We start from the raw sequence: 18,622 nt of genomic DNA, 5'->3' as shown, positions 1-18,622 counted from the left end.
GAAATCAGGCTCCAGCTCTCTGAGGTAAAGGAAAACCTTTAACACACATGTGATCTGCCCACTATCCAGGAAACTTACTGGAAGTTCCCTGGTTTAGCCCATTCTTTATGTGCAAAAGAAAATTGCTGACAGGAGTTCTCATGCTTAAGTTTACAGTTTTAAAAACACTTTTAATCGAAACCCCTTTCTGGTTTTGACTTTTTTTCCCCCTGCGTGCTCTGGCAAACAAACACAATAAAATTCTCTTCTGAATCTTCTCGAGCACCCTAATGTGGGCATTAGTGACCCAAAATTCCCCAGGCCTGGGACGCCGACACCTTGCAGATTTTTCTGAAAGTATAAGAGAGACATGGAGAATAAGGTGAGCTCTGAAAACCCTCTCCTGCCTATCTTTCCACAACTGACACAGTGAAAAGAAAAACATCACAGCAAATATCTGTTGCCTTTCTTCTACTGTCCCACCAGTCATCACCACGTGGGAAGGCTCTCCTGTTCCAGAAGCAAATAATCCCGGAAGGTAAAATATTGCTGAAATTCCAGGTTTTAATGGACCAAGGGATTCTCGCTTTCATTCTTGCTTCCCCATGGTTCCATTGCACAGGAAGAAAAGAGGATGCTCTGCTTGCCAGAGATGTTTACAGAAGCAATAAAGGCTTGCTGGCTTCCAAGGAGATGTTTAATGCAGTATCATCATCACTATCCTGGGGCAGGAGTGCAGCAGGAACTGTCAGCAAGATCTCTCCATAGGTGGAGGGATCAGTGCATAAAAACAAATGGCAGTGCTCAAGTATGTCAGATTTCATTTGAAAAGCAATTTTATTATGTGATTTCCAAGGTATCACTATTTCAGCTAAAGGAAAGAGTACTCTGAATTGATAGCATCCCATATCTTAATTGCTTGAGAGAGTATCTGCCAGTGCAGAGAAGAGCAAGAGGCTTTTAGAGTAATAATGAAATCACCTGCCCCTACTGCACATTTCATGAGTAGATCTCAAAATACTTCACGAGAGGAAGTCAACTTCACTATTTCTTATCTATAGAAGATGCAGTTGATATTGCACTTATTTTTTATGCCTCCATACACTAGGAAAGGATTTTGTAATGGAACAAAGTCTTTTGTAATGGGTAAATCACTAGTATTTAATTAAGATAGCAACGGGTGATGCTCATCAGCAGTTTTAAAACATCCCTGACTCCACACCTTTGGGAATATCACTTTTATAGTCAAATAAGAAAATACACAAAACATAAGATTTGCATGGGAGCTTTATTATCTCTTTTATTTCCATAACTACCAATAAAGCCAATCCTCCTGGACAAGGAAGAATAAATATCTTCAATGCAGAAAGTTCAGTGAAGTGGCAGAATTATCTAATGGCTAATTTAAAGATGCACATAACCAGAGCAAAGAGGTGATAGCTCTTTATACCAGCTGAACTTGCATTTCCTGAATTCCTCCTCAGAAGCATGGCGTGTGTCTTTGATCACAGTACTTCTCTGAATCTCTGGTTCTGTTGGGGCAATGATTTGCTAAAATCTGACATTTTCAAGAATAGAAGAAAAGCATCTTGTTGCCAGTACTCTAAGTATTAGCCACATTTGAGAATGTAAGCTTGGTATTTTCTATGTGTGCTTGATACTGTATGGTATGCATGTGCACTCGGAGAATTTACTCCGAGATTTTGAGTTGCAATTTCTTGCTTCCAAGATTGTACATTTACAAGGAATAGCTGCTATCTTGAATAGGTATCTCTACTCTTGTAGGACAGCAGCAGCTTTCTCTTTCTGCTCATCTTGTTCAACACTAAAAACAAACAAAACAAACCCCACCAAACCCTAAACAAATATCTACAGAAATCATCCCCAGTTCATTGTGAAACCCTCTCCTTCAGCATTTCTAACATGTAAATATTGTAATTAGGAATTGTCATGCAGGTCTACAGAAACCGTAGGTGAAAGCATCCTGAAAGTGATCCCACAAGTAGTCACAGTGTCATTCACTGTTTTGCTGAGCACACATTCCAAACCTAGCATGTGATCTTGTGTTCTTTCCTTAATTCCCGGGCTTAATTCAATATAACAGGAGAAAAAATGTAAGAGTTTGCTGCCTTAGTTCATAGTGCTATTAAATAAAGCTTTTAAAACAATCAAAATTTAGTTTTCTCCTCTTTTGAATGCCCTATTTCTCCCACTTAGTGAGACCTGATGTCTAAGAGCACGATTTGTTCCACTGAATTGGTAGGATTTCCTATAGACATACCCATGCTAGCTTTGGACCCTACATCTCCAATACCAGGGGCAGTACAGAATTCAGCCCAGAATATTCGAGCAGTGTTACCTCAGACCAGTTTTACTTTCTGCTCTAAACTTAGTGCTATTGCTATGCTGATATAAATTTCAATGAGCTGTAGTTAGAGCTAAGACAATGATTTTGTAAACCCTAAGGGGTTTTTTTCCCTCAAAGCTTGTTTTCATCCAGATATCTGATTTTTTCTTAATCGGGTTTTTAATAAGTTTTTTCCCCTGCAATTTTGGGGCAGGAACAGAGAATAACTGCGCTACAAACCTATGTGGCACACCTTCTAGAAGAGTGTATTCTGCAATTGCTGGTGCTATTGGATCTTAGTGATTTCATGTAGTCATCAGAAATGCCACTGGTGAAGAAGCTCTGGAAGAGGGTGGCAGGGAGAGTAAACAGGGAGGACAGGCCAAGGAGGGTTGCTTGGGCAGTGAGGTAGCTCTCTTATTTCTCTACCATATCTGCTAAGCTAATGCCGGGAAATAATTCCTTTGTCATAGACAGTAACCTCCCAAATCCTACGAGAGCACACAGAAGCTGTTCCACAGCACCCTGTGCCTGCCAGCCCAGACAAATATGTGATGGGATAGGAGATCATGAGTCCAGGGTGAGAAACCACAAGGATGTATCATTCATTAACACCACCCACAGCCTGCCTGCAGATGTGGGACCTGAGAACAGAGTGCTCATGTGGAGAATGTCAGGAAGCAGAAGCGTGGTAGGCTGCCTGTGTTGGCAAGCGCGAGATTACCTAACCTATAGTTAGCATGCAGTGTAGGCAGGTTCTATTAGCAAAGTTCAGACCATGATGTGCTAATTAAAGAAGAGGTTGTCCTAGTTGCTAAGGCAATGAATGCTTTCAGTATTGCTGCTTCTACCTCAACCAAGCATGTTCTCAGCTGTCCCTTCAGTTGTGTTTGTCAGATAGATAGGTCAGGACTTGATATTGTTGTTTAGGGGATTACAGTGCTCCTGAGAGCTGATTTACACGTCAAGAGTAATAGGTGAAAAGAATGCCAGGAAGAAGTGGTTTAAAACACTGCTTTATCAGGTACCTGCCTGGGGACAAGTTCCTCTTAAAACTATGGGTTTAGGTTTTATTGTTTTGGTTTTTTAAGCTCAGTTCTGCTTCTTTTGGGAAAGATGCAGACAAGATGAGGAGATTTGTATGCTTTAAAATTGGTCTAACTGTCATCTTTCTGTAAGGAAGAGGCTGACTGGGTGTTGGAGCCAGCCCTAGAGTGAAGGAGATGTAATGGTTTGAATTTTTTATTAGTAAAGAAGCTGGCTGCCACCAGACAGGCATTTTGCTTAGCTTAGTCTCATGAGAAAGCATTGTCTGATTCATTATTCCTCTACCACAATATGTACTGTGCATAGGCAGCTGCTAGAAACCAAAGCATGCATCAACATCAACAGGAATGAAAACTGCATATTGTGAAGTTAATGTGTAAGTGAAAAACAGTCTTCATGGGGTGGTCTACTGCTGGCTGCAAGTCCCACAGCAGCTCTGTCATCCTTCTTTCTCCATGTGAGATTTATGTCAATTCCAGCTTGAAACTTTACATGATTGTGTACAACATCTTCAAGGCAGTTTTTTTTTTCTTTCAGAAACCCCCTCACCAGTGCTATAAAACTTTCTTCTCTGTCACTTTCTGGGGAAATGGTTGTCTGGCTGTAACTCTGTGAGATTCCAGAGCCATGATCCTCCTGTGTCTTGGGGATGGGCAACAACAATAAAATTGTCAATAAGAGAAAATTGTGTCTGTCTTTGAGAGAAAATAGAGCTCTACATTCATCCCCAGTTTCCAGTATGCTGGGCCACTGTATTTTTTTCTTCTTAGGCTTTTATTCTCTAAAGTAATTTTCCTTTAGCTGCCTATTAGACTGAAGCAAATTCCCTTTAACTTCACCTGCTTCTCTCCTACCTCAATGCAAATGTTGCAGCATCTAGCATCACCCCTCCCTACCAGCCGGTTCGTTACCGCATCCTCCAAGGAATAAAGCTGCCATTTTCCAAAGACCCTTGAAGCCACGGAATTTCACTTCTAACTTCCTGAGGACTCTAACCCTAATGTGACATTTACTTATCTTTCTCTTAAAAATGCTCTCTCTACAATTTTATCTGGTCTAATTTTGCATTGCAAGCTCTGCATTATTCTTTTGCTAACTCAAATATTTCATCTGCAATGCATTCTGCAAAAAGGGGCTGTGAAACCTTCATAACACAAAAATCTTACTTGTACCTCAAATTGTACTTGACAAATGAGCAGGAACCTCTTGCTGCCCCAGACTCATAGAATAACTAAATCTGCCAGAATCTCCTGCTGCCTGCTGGAGGCAGACATGGACTGTTAGACTTTGAATATTTGGGATAAAGTTCTGAGAAAAAGAATTCCAGCCCACAATAGCTGAGCCTGAGTTCTTACCCTGAGTTAGTTTGTTTAGGTGAGTTGGTTGTTTTGGTCATTGATGTGGTTGGGGGTTTTTTTCCAATCTTTCTGTTAAAGCTGGAAGCAGAAAGCATGAGACCTCGGTGGTATGTCTAAAGCAGCATTTTTGTTTGCATTTTGGTGGGGGCTTCATCAGTTTACAAGGAGACAAAAGCTGCTGCAAATATTCTCATTGTCTGCTTTGAGGAGAATTGTGAGTGCCCACACAGGAGAAACATTTGGCATAACTAGGTATTATTAGTCTCAGTGGTCAATGTTCATCAGGAGTTCATCCTGCCTGACACAGTCTTGGTCTGTGATGAAGCCTGGTGTGTCAGTCCTTGCCAAATTAACAGGAAACCAGGAAAAACAGATATTACTAAAGACTTTTGCTGCATATAAAATGTACTAACCGTTGTAAAATCACTTGGAACAATCTGCTTAGATAAGATGTTAATTCATTTATTGGATTTGCTGACATTTAACAGAGGAATTTACTTTGAATATAATTCATATTGGATACTAAAAGGGATAGGAGTCCTTGCAAGACACCAAGAGCTCTAAGAAATTGGGGATTGTTTTCTATACTGTGTTTATAAATCAAATATATCAGTCCCTGCTTACATTCTGAGTTCATTCATACTCAGAGACAATATACATAAAATGTCCTCTCCTTTTCATAAGCAATCAGATCAGGGATAGGCTTAGATCTTTTATCTTGACTTCACTCTTGTATGTAACATTTGGAGACTGACTGACCACTTACTGCACAAGCTCAGAGTGGGCAAGAGCCAGCATAGCTGTTTTGCCATTCCCATTTAACCTCTACAGAATGATCACTATTTTACTCACTAATGTTCCGCTGTCATCACATTTACTGGTCTTCCTATTCAAGTTGGTTACTGATGGGACAGTTGGGCTCAATAGTTAATAACTTGTCAAATGAATCACTACTTCCGCTTGTGAGACACACCTTTAGTGGTATAAAAAGTGTACTGCATTTCCCGGGAGGAGGTTACAAAATTAACTAATGGTATTTTGAATATTTCACAAGTTGGATGAGATTGTTGGGTTAGTCATTCAGCACACTGGGAAAGCTGTGAGCTGCAATGATCTTTGTAGCCTTCCATGTTTATTCTCTGTGATTTTCCCCTAGATTTCATCCTAATTACTTCCTTCAGTTCTCTGAAACATCAAAGAACATTCTTCCTTCATTCTTTGCATTTATTTTTTCATAGGTCTCTGGCTCCATTGTTCACCTCCACATTTTCTTTTACCATGATGCAATTTCTTCTTCCTGATATATTCCTCTCTCCACCCCCTCCTTTCCCCCCCCCTCCCCCATGTGTTCTTAATACTTATTTTCATTCCATTTTGGAGATCTGCATTCAAGGACCATCATCTTGCTCAGATATTCTCAACCTCCTCCAGAGTCCAGGTATCTGTCACTGCTCCTTAATCCTCCACCAACCTGTCCCTGCTTATGGCTGGAGCATTGGCTTCTTGTCACAGTCGTAGAGGAAAGAGCAACAGTGACTTTTACTGTTGGCAGCCATCCTTCTTTTCCTCTCATGTGTTTCTTCTCATGTAGCAATTGCCATCAGTTCTGGGCAAACAATGAAAAAGTCACCAGACTGGCAGTTTTACATTTTCCAGCATGCTGTTATTACCAGCACCTTAGGGGTTGAGTTCTGTGTTAGATACCAAAGATACCAAAGGCATATTAAGATTATGTAATGTTCCAATCAGGTTGTGTCATTTTGCTAAAGGAAAAAATCCTCTTATGGGCATTCCCTATGCTTTTTATAGAATAGCAGTGTTAAAAAAAGGCTTGCTAAATTTCAGTGCCTACAACAGTATGAGCATTTAAATGTGTCTATTCCCAGATGAGAACCAGCATTAACAATGAGTTAGCTTTTAGACTAAATCCCACCAACGCAAGCCATAAAAGGAAAAAAAAAAAAAAAAAAGAAATCAAGCAATAAGCAGCAAAGTTCTTCAGTGATTTGTCTGTGCTTGACACAATTGTTCTTTATTCTGGCTACCTTTTACTCCCTCCCACTGCCCAGATGTTTGCACTTGCAGCCATGAATAACTGCTTTTTAAAAAGTCAAGGGAATCTGGAAATATATGAATAGATGAGAAATTTAGGAAAGGGATTCCTCTAAGTAGAAAAGTACAAAACTTCCCCTCTGAAGAAAATGTGTCAACAGGAAAATTACCTCTGTATCATATACAGGTTACTACCTAAGAATTTATTTCCCAAATCAGTGTTTTCATAATAGCAGTAGTAGATTCCACCTAACTAGTTCTTTTTTACTACTGCACCCTTTGATTCCCTCTGGAACAATTTCTTATGTGATAATTGTTTCAGACTGTTTAATTCTGTTCATCCTGACTGTTCTCTCAGTGGTGATAGCTGCAATCACAGCTGGTTTTCCATGGCCCTGGTATACCTCACCTGGTCCACACATGGTGCTGCTCTGCTGCAAAGGTTTACATAATCCTTTAAAAGCCTTCTTGATTTCCCTGTGAAAACTGACAATATGCAGTGCTCAGCATATCTGTATAGCTTTTCCAGAGTTTAGGTCTCAGCACCCATAGCCTTTGGTGACTCACTGAGGCTAGAGATGGGATCTTTGGTCTTGTCCCAAAGAGTCAGACCTCTGCCGAGTCACAGCATTTGCAACAAGCTCTGGAAAATTTCTGAGCTCTTGCAGCTTGACATCACAAAAGTATTTAAGTATAAAGAATCTATTTGAGATCATTTGTAGTGACTGGTAAAATTCACTTGCAAGTTCCTCTCCTCTGAGTTCTCTTCATTGGGACTTATTTTATACAGCCTGTTCAGAATTCTGATTTCCATTTGTTTGGGGCACAGCTTTTAACATGGATGCCAATTAGAAGCTACGTAATTTTTCTCATTAACAGCCTTAAATAATCAAAAAGACCTTTGTGCCGACATTTCCAGCAACTACATTCCAGCCTGGTGTACCATGGTGTTCATTTCACCTAAACTTTCTAAGTGCATGATGCAGCTCTTTGATTCAGTCCTCTTTGCTCACTGCCCAGTCCAAGTCTACACTGCAATGCTATTTCTGGTGTCTGGTTTGCTTTGAGACTGTCATCCAGCAGTTTTAAACAGCCAATGTACTGCTGATTTGCTGCATTAGGAACTCGTGTCTAAGTCTCAGGAAAGCAATAGGTCTGAGCAGCACTACCAAAGGCAGAGCTGGGAAGAGTCAGAGTAGCTACAGGAAGAGGCTAAGGAATGAATTGTACATTCTACCCAACTGCAAACTGCTTTATTCTACTACCCAGCTTAGCCTTCTCAGGCTGACAATATCGTGTGAGATCCCCAGGCACTTGTTTTTTGCCCTGAAGTACTGCTGAGAGTCATTTCGAATTCTGACACTCAAGTTGGCAGTCTGGTGTTGAAGAATGGATCCTTCAGAAATGTGGTAAAGTTTCCGCACTGCCAGCTGAAGATCTGGTGCTCAGTGATCAGGAGACCAATGAAGTTTCAAAAGCTACAGATGGAAATTTTCTTTTTTCTCTTACCTACTCAGAGGAGTAGGTGTGAATTTAAACTGGTGGGGACAGGATATTTTTAGTATTGGAGTTTAGTAATTTCTACTAACTACTTGTCCTCCTGCATTTGCTCTTCCTACTTCATCCATATATTTCTGTCCCTGGTGAAATGACACACGCGTAATGGAAAGCATATCGCTTTCAGACTCCTAGAGTGAGCAGCCCTAACAAATCGACACAATGTTTTGAGACAAGCTTCTTCAGTCTCCAGAGAAAGGCTGGTGACCCTGGGCTTACAAACGTAAGGGAGGGAAAAAAAGTGAAAAGTATCAACATGTTTGCATCAAAATTAACGGCAAGTACAGAGTTGTGGGGATACTGACTTTGTTGTACAATCCTGTCATTCAAGGAAGGTTGATCAGTGCAATATATGTAGAGATTCTAGCATAGAAAGAGTAATTTTCTCACTAGACTTGGTGTGGAACAGCACAGCTGCCCTGTGCACAAGCTGGAGACTGGGTCTAATGAAATTTTCTTCAAAGGATGCCTTTGAAGTAGCACGTTAAGCATCAGTTCTATCAGAGATGTACACTATGCTGAAACTCCATTGCACTGCATATCTGAGGCATATTTGTGATGTCTCAAGCTCTCCGGCCAACCTAAACATTTTGTGACAAACACCTTCAAGCATGTCCTTCTTCTGAGGCTACTCTTTGCAGCAGAGGAAACTCAAAATTAGTATTTTCCGAGAGGCTGCCTCCTCTCCTAGCAGAAGGAACGCAGGTCTAGAAAATCAACTGGAACATAATATTAATTCAGCTGGTGTAATTGCTCTTTAAAATCAGCCTTCTAATGTCTTAAGACAGTATTCTCTGCTTGTTCCTCTGCTGGATTTCACATTTTGTCACCTAAAGTTAGTTATTTAGAGGTTTCTCCAGCCTAAATGGTTCTTGTGATTGTGTGTTATGGACATTCTGCTATCAGTTACTGCAGGAAAGGTAGGCCACACCTTTCTTTGTTCTGAGCCTAAATCTGCTCAACAGCACAAAGATTATCAAATTAATCATTGTGTGCACCTGATTACTAGCACATATAGCAACTGATCTACTGAGGTAATGGGGCAGATGGATGGAAGTCAAGCAGTAACAGCTGTGTCTTATAGCAGCCAATTTGTCACGCAGGTGTCACTTGCATCTAAGCCTTTACCATGTGAATGCTGGTGGATAGGATTGTCTTTCTGCCAATGCCCTGTTACAGCAATGCTGTCAAAATATTTTTCACAAAATGTCATTTATTAATGGCCTAGTTTCTTAAAAAATGCTTAGAAGGGAGAATATCTGTTGTATTATTTCAGGGATCAAACCCCAAATCTGATGGCAGAATTATATTCTAACTGTAGCCTACGACAAATATGAACAGTTTGGACTATCATAATATTCTGAGACCTTCAATGATATCTTGGCATCTGACTTTTACTTGTGCCTATTAGTAGGTTTTGGGGTTTTTTTTCATAGATGCCATCATTAGAAAGAAACTATGAAAAAAAGCTTCCTGTTCATATAGGCACTTGTGAGCAATGCAGTCAGTACAAGGCTTGAAACAACAAAATCTTTATTGAGACTCTATCTTCTCCATTCCTCTTGTGTAATATCCAGCCTTTCCCATCAAAGCTACATTAATAGAACATTGCTGTGGTTGAAAACTCAAGTATACAAAATTAGGAAATGACAACTAAGTTCTCACATGCAAAGAGATTTTGATACCCCTTTTTCAGATTATAACACAATTATTAATTACATGATGACAGAATGATTTCTACCAGACCCTTACTCTATTTGATATGCAAAAAGATCAGGTGCCAACTTCACAGCACTCTTAGGTATCCTATCTTAGCAACATCTGATTTCTTCACCCAGACAATCCTGCTTTTCATCTTGTATCCCAACACCCCATCAAATCTCTTTTGTTCTCTTTCTGTCTCCTATTGAAGAAATAAACTCACCATTGTTAATTCCAGTATCCATCCCTACCTGGGCTTGATTAGAGAGAGGTAACCAGTTTAGAAAAACTCAGTTTTGCTCTTGCAGTGGTGAAGAGAAAAGAATATTTTTTAAAAATCATTTGCTGTCAGGGATCAGCAGATGTAAAGCCTGGTAATGATTCCAAGGAGAGTGAGCTTTCTTAGCTGCTGCATTAGTCAAGAAAGAAGCAGAGGTCTGAGCTTACTTTATGGGTATAGATTCTTTAAGGATGCAGCTGTTCCCTTTTATCAACTCTCTACTAAGCACATACAGATTTTTAAAGGCTCAGTTAAGTAAAATCCTTTTCTTTTTTTTTTTTTTTTTTTATGCTCCCAGACTGGTATCATTGTTCCCTAGCAGAATTCTGAAAAGATTTATAAACCATCACTAGTTCTGAGGCTCCAGCTGCCAATCACCCAGTAGTAAATGTCCCAACACCTCTCAAACTTATCACAGATTATAGTGCTGAAAGAGGACTTGCACTAATCCTTCCTTTCAATGAGGTAATTGATAAAAATGGGGTAATAATGAAGCTGAGTGATTGCCCTAGCAAAGCTATCACTGTACTTGGTATAAATGCGTCTCCCAAGGAGAGGCTCCTTTCTCACCTAGATTTGGGAGAAGGTAAGGAAATACAGTTCCTCCTGCTGATGATCACTTGTCTTGGCTGCATCTATTTTGCACCTGGTTATGCTGAGTGAAAGAAGGTGGACAAAAGTTTCAAAAGGCCATTGGCATCAAGTCTGGTATCGGAGAAACCTCTCAAGTTATAACCTCTCATTGGAACTGTTGTAATGTCAAGCTGACATACAAACAATAAAGTAGCACACCTGGAAATATTTTCAAAATGAGCAAAGGACACAGTGCCAGGATAGTTTTTTGATTCCAGCATTGAGCTCTTGTATGTTGGTTGGAAAAGTGTTGTTTAACTCTTCCCTTAACTGACTAAAATGTGTGCTGATTTCACTGGAAACTTTGCTTGGTCTGGTAATTTCTTTCAGGTGATGCAGGAACCGTGAATTCTGACACCATCCATGGTGTAAGTAAAAGCTTATTCCTTTCCTCAGTACACAATCTGATAGAGACTGCAATTTTAGAGGAAGCAGCAATGCTAGCAGCTGTGGGGCTGCCAAGTTCAGAAATACAAGTACACATACAGAGTGTAAAATGTCTTCTGAATTTGTTGGGCATTTTTTGCGTCTGAGACTGGATTCCTTCAATGTCACCTTCAGACTCTGAAGGTCTGTCCTTTTCCTGGCCTTGTCTGCTTGGCCTCTACTATGTCTGACAGCTTTAGCTTCACCCAAATCAACGGAAAACCCCCTACCATGTCAAGACACAGTCTGAATCACAGAATATTGAAGTGTTAAAGTACTACTCTGAAAAAGAGGTGTTTAATGTTGACAGGTTCATTGGCACTGGTATTGGTCTTGCCTTGTTGCCTGACCTTAGCATCAACTTCCCTGTAACTGCTGTTGAGACTGAGGAGGATTATCCTTGTTACTGACAGTTTCACTGCTGAGATGGGGTGACCTGTCCTATTCTTTTGCCAATGGAGCAAGTCCAGATCATAGCTCACAACTTCTGAAATGTCAGCAAGAACACAGAAACTTTCTTTAGCACTGACAGTCCTGGGCAGAGAGCGGGATGCAGCTCACAGTCACACCTCATCCCTAGCAAAAGAACATTTTTGTTTTTTCACAGTACATTTCTAAGATACACAACCACCTGTGGCCACTAAACGAGTTCATGTTCGCTGTTCAGACTACGCGCCCTGTTTATATTCAGAAGCATGTGCATACATTTCCATTGTGATTTTGTCTCACAAGGACAAGAAAGTGGACTTTCTTCTGTCAATTTTGTTAAACTGCCAGAAAACTTTCATATTGGACATTCTTCCTGTTGCAGTGGCCAAAATGCAAATAAGCCTGAGTCACTAGTCAGGATCTGGGGTTTATTTTACTCTCCCTTCACTGGAAAGTAGCAGCTATAATGCGCTTCGGCTTTCTAGAGAAATCCTCCTAGAAAATATTTAAAACACAACCTTCATTGGGAAAAATATGGAACTTCTAGGATTTGACTGATAATTATTGTCTTTTATTTTTGGCCAAAACCTTCCCTGTTTGATGCATTAGGCAGTGATCCTTATAAATAAGTTTGGGGTCATTTCTTTTCCCACAGTACCTGTTTTTAATCCAGGTACTTTTTCATACAGATTCCAAAGGCATGACCATCAATACAAAACTTCAAATTATTTTAACAAGTCTTGATATCATGCTTTAACTTGTTACAGGATCTATGTTTTTATTATTCAGCCATCTATTTTAATGTTGTTTACATTTTATATTTACACTTAAGTCTTTAGTCCTGTATAGATTTATTTTTTGGTCAGACTTAAAACAGCTTTATCATCAAACCAGTGTAAATGCGACAAACGCCAGATGTGTTACTACTGACACCTGGGTACCTAAAGAAGCAATCCAAGCATTCATAAGGCAACCTCCAAACATGCCTAACCCACGGAGTCAGGGACATAGGAGCTGACACACAGTGTTGGTCATAAAGGACATTCCTTGAAGTGAACAGAACTTGAATGGACATCTTAACATTGCTTACATAATCATTATTAGGCTCACTGTTGGTGGTTGTCTGAAGAGGCTGTTCCACAGTGGGAATAATTCATTTCTCACAGGTATTCTCTGAGTTCACATAACTGGCAGTTATTCCTACATTCTGGAAAAAACACTGTCAATGCTGTCAGTGAGGGAATGAGCCTTCCTGCTCTCTTAAAAAAAAGACACCACTCTTCAAACTTCTGTATGGTCAGGTTTCTTTCTAATTAGCATCCTGGCTCTGGGGAGGCCTGTATTGGTAACACTTTCAGGAGGTAATGGAGCCATCCTGGAAACAATTAAACCTTCCATGTATAAAACAGATACTGCTAATGGAAAAAAAAGTCTTCTTGCGATTAGGCAGAATATCCTCTTTTTCACCAGATAGTGAAAAGTGTCCTTAGATGAATTAAAATCTAAATGTGTAAGGCTAAGACTGGAGGGATAATACATCCTGTGCTTTAATATTTCTAGAAAGGCTGGCAGATATTAATTATACAGATCTACAATTCAGTTAAGGCTTTTCATAGTCTCAGCATTCACACTGCAGGGCAATAAATGGCCAAGTGTAACAAAGGAAACACAGTAATAAGAAAGAGACACTATATCCACTGTTTGCTTGGCAGTGAGGTGCCAATAGAAACAATTATTAAAACAGAACCTCATAAAACTGTGTGTGTGTGTATGTTTCCCCAGAATATAGACTAGGACATAAAGGATAGTTCAGCTTGAATTGCACTGAAATCTATGCAGCTGCTCCACTGACTTTGACATACCTTGATTTAGGCTTAAGAGTGCCTGGGTCAGTTTCCCGCTCCTAGCCAGTGAAACTTAAAATTATTTTAAAGTTTGTCCAGTGCTGCTTTTCTTTCCCAGATGATTCTGTAAAGACAATGATAGATGTTAATACAAAACAAATTATATGGTACTGTAAATTATCCAAAATTTTGCTGCAAATAGCATAGGTGTTAAGATTCCTTTGTGTAAAAAAATCCTATGAGATTAAGTATTTTCTAAGTTATGCATGTCATATTATCAAAAGTCATCAATTATTACTGTAAGTAGAAATACAAGATTGACCACAAACTTAAAGAAGTACTATCAGCCTGAAGTCAGATTATCTTCATAAAATTAAAGTTGCATCATATTTATTCTGCATATCTTCACTAGTTTTCATTGTTTTAAAATCACTAAACCTTAAAAAAGACCAACCAAAAAAGCAAAATCCCCCAACTTTTCTCTAAATGACTGAATCCAAACAAATGGAAAGTAGTAAATGGCAACAATGAAAGAAAAGTACACAGAGAATTCTGTCAGAAATATAAACAAATGTATTTCTTTCACAATGTCTTTGTTATAAGGCATAACAATGTGCAAGCCTCTAGTATGGGTGTTTACCTCTTTACAACTAGAAATACAACTGAAATCTAGGAGAAACCAACACGAAAATGAAATGAATACAGAACAACCTATGTCAACTGTTTCTAATCTAAACCATTGTCTGAAAACTATTTTGGTATAAGAAAAATGATTCCTGAATTAATAACCACATTTCCTTTGCATTCTGAAAGTTTAAGGTTTTCATGATGTTTTCTGGTTATTTAAAGGCATTTGGTTTACCAGTCTTTATTTTTTTTCCAGTTCCTATAATCCCAGGCAATTTGAATCTTGCTTAGGTTTGGTTGACTTTACTTTTTTCTTTTCTGTTACATGCACAGGAAAATCTCCATTAAATTTTAATTTACTGCCCACTGTGGACAGCATACGTAACAAAGCTTCTACTTCATGCTCAAGAACCAGGAATTTACTTTTCCGGAGTAGATTAAATTTCACTCATTTCTTGTCTGAAAGCCCTTTCCTACTACAAAACATGCCAGGCAGCCTGTTCTGCAGTAGTCCTGTACTCATTGCAGTGGCAGATGGTAACAAGCATCTCAAGGGTTAGGACTTGCTTCAGACTTTTGGTCTTGCTCTCCAGGCTCTCATACTATCAACAAGTTGACCAATTTAGCATTTAGAAGAGAAGCGATTCACAAACAAAGAGTCACAACCTTCTGTGGCTCGGTTAGCACAATCCAGCCTGCTAAATCAGATTTGAATTTCTATTTGCCGTGAGAACACCCTGAATGGTTGATTTTATGAAAAGTAGCTATTTCATCTACTCCACATGAAAGAAGGCAATGGAGAACTTCGCTTAGTCCATGCATATCCCATATCTTGAGTGTGACACAGCCGCATCTACCTCACTAGGTATTTAAAATGCTGATTAGCCACAGGAGTGTGTGTGTGTAGGAATGGGGACAAAAAAACCTCCTGGTTTTCAGGAATATTTTAGCTTCTATTTCAACTGGCACATAATGCACTATTTAAAGTAGTAATGCACTTTTCAGTCGCCTCCTGAACAAAGCACTGTCTTTTTTTCTCAAAAGACCTCATAGTGGTTGAATTCAGCTAGAACAATGAAGCAACTGTAAGAATGTAAAAAGGACTTCATTGGTGTTAAATGGGAGATGAACTTCATGCACTTTTATAAGTTTGAATACTTGTGGGCCTTACACCTTCCTTTCACATAAAATGGTTATATTGAAAGTAATTTTGTTTTTTTTATCAAAAACAGATAATCTGTAAGTGTGTAGGGTCTTATGAACAGACTTACTACTATTTTATTTACTGATGTCCTGGTGTAGTGAAAATATCATCATTTGTCTGAAGTTCTGAACTGTAATGCCTTTATCTCCTGTTCCAGTAAGGAAAAAATGAGATCAAATACTCATGTTATAATTTTACATCAGTATAAATCAATCCTTTAAGAAAATCCCAAAATTTACATGTTTATATTAAGAAATGAAACATCTGGTTTACAAAATTTTTAAATAGTAGGACTGTTAAAGCTTTGAGTTTTTTTGACCTAATGAAATGATCACTTAAGAAAAAAAAAATCTGTGTGCTTGACATTACTCTAGGTTTTACATTTTTTTTGGTTTTTTTTGCTTGTTTTCTTTAAAATGAAAATAGACACCTCACTCCAGAACCTGTGCAGTTTCTAGAGAAACCTTCCTCATGGTTGAATGACATCTGAAGTGCAAATATTTGCATCTAATGTTTTCTACCTGTCCTTGGCATAAGTATCCTTCTGCACTGTTTGTTTACTCTGTGTCCAAAGCAATTGCCACATCAAGATTTTCAAGGACAAAGACTGATGGAGCAATTTTATTGTGACTATAAAAAATATTACTTGCTTATAAACACAATTTCTGAGAAACCCTATCTTCATAGGCAGTCACTCCTCCTGTCCCTGTAAGGTTTTGTAACCTCGTGGTAAGCATTCTCAGCTAGAGCCTCTGACAAACGGTGCTCTGGATTTGGACAGCTGTCGTCCTTTTGTGAGTAGGTCACCAACCTGACAGATACAGAGCAATTTAAAGTAAGACATTTTGTTCCAGTATGAAGGTCCATCATTTGTCATGTATGGTGGTATATTAGATAATCCTAATAATCCATGCTGCTCTTAAACCCTAAGAATTTTTGTGGGTGCTGAGAGTTCCCTGCTCTAAACAGAAGAACATTAAGAACCTCCAGAAATTGTTCAATATTTTGTAGGATCAGACTCTGGCAAATTAGTAGTTTTGAAGACATAGCATGAGGCTGGAAGCTATGGAACTGCTGAAAATTCTAGTAACAGACAGTGGACAACCTGGTTTTCTTAATAATGAAGCTGTATACACAGTCCTGCTTCCTCCTCCCTACATCCCCAGAAATTCGTCCATTGTGACTGTCACCAAAGCAGTTACAATCCTTCCACAGTGCAACAGAACATTAATACTTGAAGGCTGATCCTTTAGCTTCACATAGGAGAGAGAATTAATCAGTTCAGTATAGCTCATTTCTGGCTTTGATCTGCTCATGTAAATAATGAGCACAATAGACACCAATCTGTAGGTTACCACAGCTATTCCAGAAAATCCTTCCTATCAGAACTAAATTATTTTTACAGATAAGCAGACTTGTTTTTATTTTTTCCCTGCAAAATGCTCTCCTAGTTACCACAATATGTCAAAATTTTCAGTTAGTAACAATTATGTGATATCACTGGCACCTCCGACATCATGATTTACTTCAGTTCATCTGATACCCCTCTTGCCTAAAGCATCAGGAAACGGATGCTGAGAGTGGCAGAATAATAAGTTTGATGAACCAATACCTTAATGAAGCCTGTCAAATACTATCTTCCTATGAATAACCTGTTCCAGAGTTCACAATACCTTGGTACAGTATACTGCAAAACATAATTTCTCCCCAATAAAGAAACTTCTGCATGAGTTACAGCATTCCAGCAGCTGATGTAATGAGAGAAATTAGCATTCATGGCATCTTCTAGAGAACACCACTTTTCTCTTAAACTATTCCCTTATCCTTCTAGAAGAAGAAAGCAGTTAAGTCCTGATTACTAACCCAATTACTCATACTTTTGATTATTTACATTGTTACTCAAAGCACACGTATACTTTCCTTCATCTTCCATTCTAAGAATGGATCAATGCCTTTCTAAAATCGGATTGTACGCACATTTGTTAATTTCTCTTCTCCTTGCATATTCCTCTTGGAATTTCAGGCACCCTCTACAGCCATACACACATACAGTCCTCTCAGTATGCTGATATATCGCAACACTCCATTTTACACCGCTAACAAAATAAAATTATGAACAAAAAGAACACCAGAAAAAAAAAAAAAAAAAGGCGTTGATGGTTGCTCTATACGCACAGGAAAAAACAAACAAACAAACAAAACCCCAAAATGTGCGCTTATCACTTGACTCTCAGCAGCTGCCAGCACGCAGGAACACATCGCAGGGAGACGCTCCGCCACATGTAAGCCAAAAGCCGTCATATTTATTCATTCCTGACGCGGTACCGGCACTCGGAGTTGGATCTTCCACCGCCGCCCGAGGCGGGGCCGGGCCGCCCCGCGCCCTCCCGCACTTACCCGCACCAGGCGGCGCTCGGGACCGCCGGGCAGGCGGCGGGCGCGGTCCCCGCGCGGGGCCAGCCCTGCCCTCGCGGCCGCGGGCCGGGCCCGCTGTCACAGCGGCGGCGCCCCCTCCGCGCTGCCCAGGTGTGCGGGCCCGGGGCGCCCCGCTGCGCGGGCGGGTGCTGCGCGGCGGCGGCCGCCACTGGTTGGGCGCTCGGCGCCTGTCGCTGGGCGGCGTGAGAGCGGGCTGGCCCCGCCTCGGCCCGCGCCTCCGCCCGCCCAGGCACAGACATGACACAGACACACAGGCGCTGCAGCCGCCGCTGAGCCAGCCTGGGGCAGCGCGGCGGCGGGCGCACGGCTCTTGGCACCCGCCGAGCGGCAGCGGCGGCCGCCGCTCCCGGCTCCGCCTCGGCCCTCCGGGCGGGCAGCCGCGGCCCTGACACCCGCAGGGGGCAGCCTGGCACCGGGCGCCGGAGGGACCCGGCGGGGGAAGGCTGTCAGCGGGGAAGGGGCGGGAGGCGAGGAAGGAAGGAAGGAAAGGGAAGGGGGCAGCCTGGCACTCAGACTCGGAGGCGGTCGCCAGGCACGGGCACGGAGCGAACCCGGTCGGAGCGCGGCACCCAGCGGTCGCTGACGCTGGGCCGGCAGTAGTAGCAGCGACCGCGGCGGTGCCGGGGGAGCCTCTCCGTGCTCGGCTCCGCGGTGCCGGTGACCTTCCCGGAGCTGATCTCCAGGCCGGGGCAGGGCCTCCTC

At 40.8% G+C, this 18,622-nt stretch overlaps 1 long non-coding RNA gene across 4 annotated transcripts; it reads right to left on the bottom strand.

The window, feature by feature from the left end:
* Positions 1 to 1,248: 1,248 nt before the first annotated feature.
* On the bottom strand, positions 1,249 to 17,962 carry LOC116442834. 4 transcript variants are annotated; one of them, XR_004239664.1, is made up of 3 exons: positions 17,882 to 17,962; positions 13,672 to 13,777; positions 1,249 to 6,337 (listed from the first exon to the last, which is right to left on the bottom strand). It is a non-coding gene; the product is annotated as an uncharacterized LOC116442834 (long non-coding RNA). The 4 variants fall into 4 exon arrangements; XR_004239662.1 differs by having other exon boundaries at positions 13,672 to 15,632; positions 17,882 to 17,955; XR_004239663.1 differs by lacking the exon at positions 17,882 to 17,962 and adding an exon at positions 15,552 to 17,872.
* Between the last annotated feature and the right edge of the window lie 660 nt (positions 17,963 to 18,622).

Source organism: Corvus moneduloides, chromosome 4, assembly GCF_009650955.1.
Source record: "Corvus moneduloides isolate bCorMon1 chromosome 4, bCorMon1.pri, whole genome shotgun sequence".
In the NCBI taxonomy this organism is placed as follows: domain Eukaryota; kingdom Metazoa; phylum Chordata; class Aves; order Passeriformes; family Corvidae; genus Corvus; species Corvus moneduloides.
This window is presented reverse-complemented; position numbering and strand designations above follow the sequence as displayed.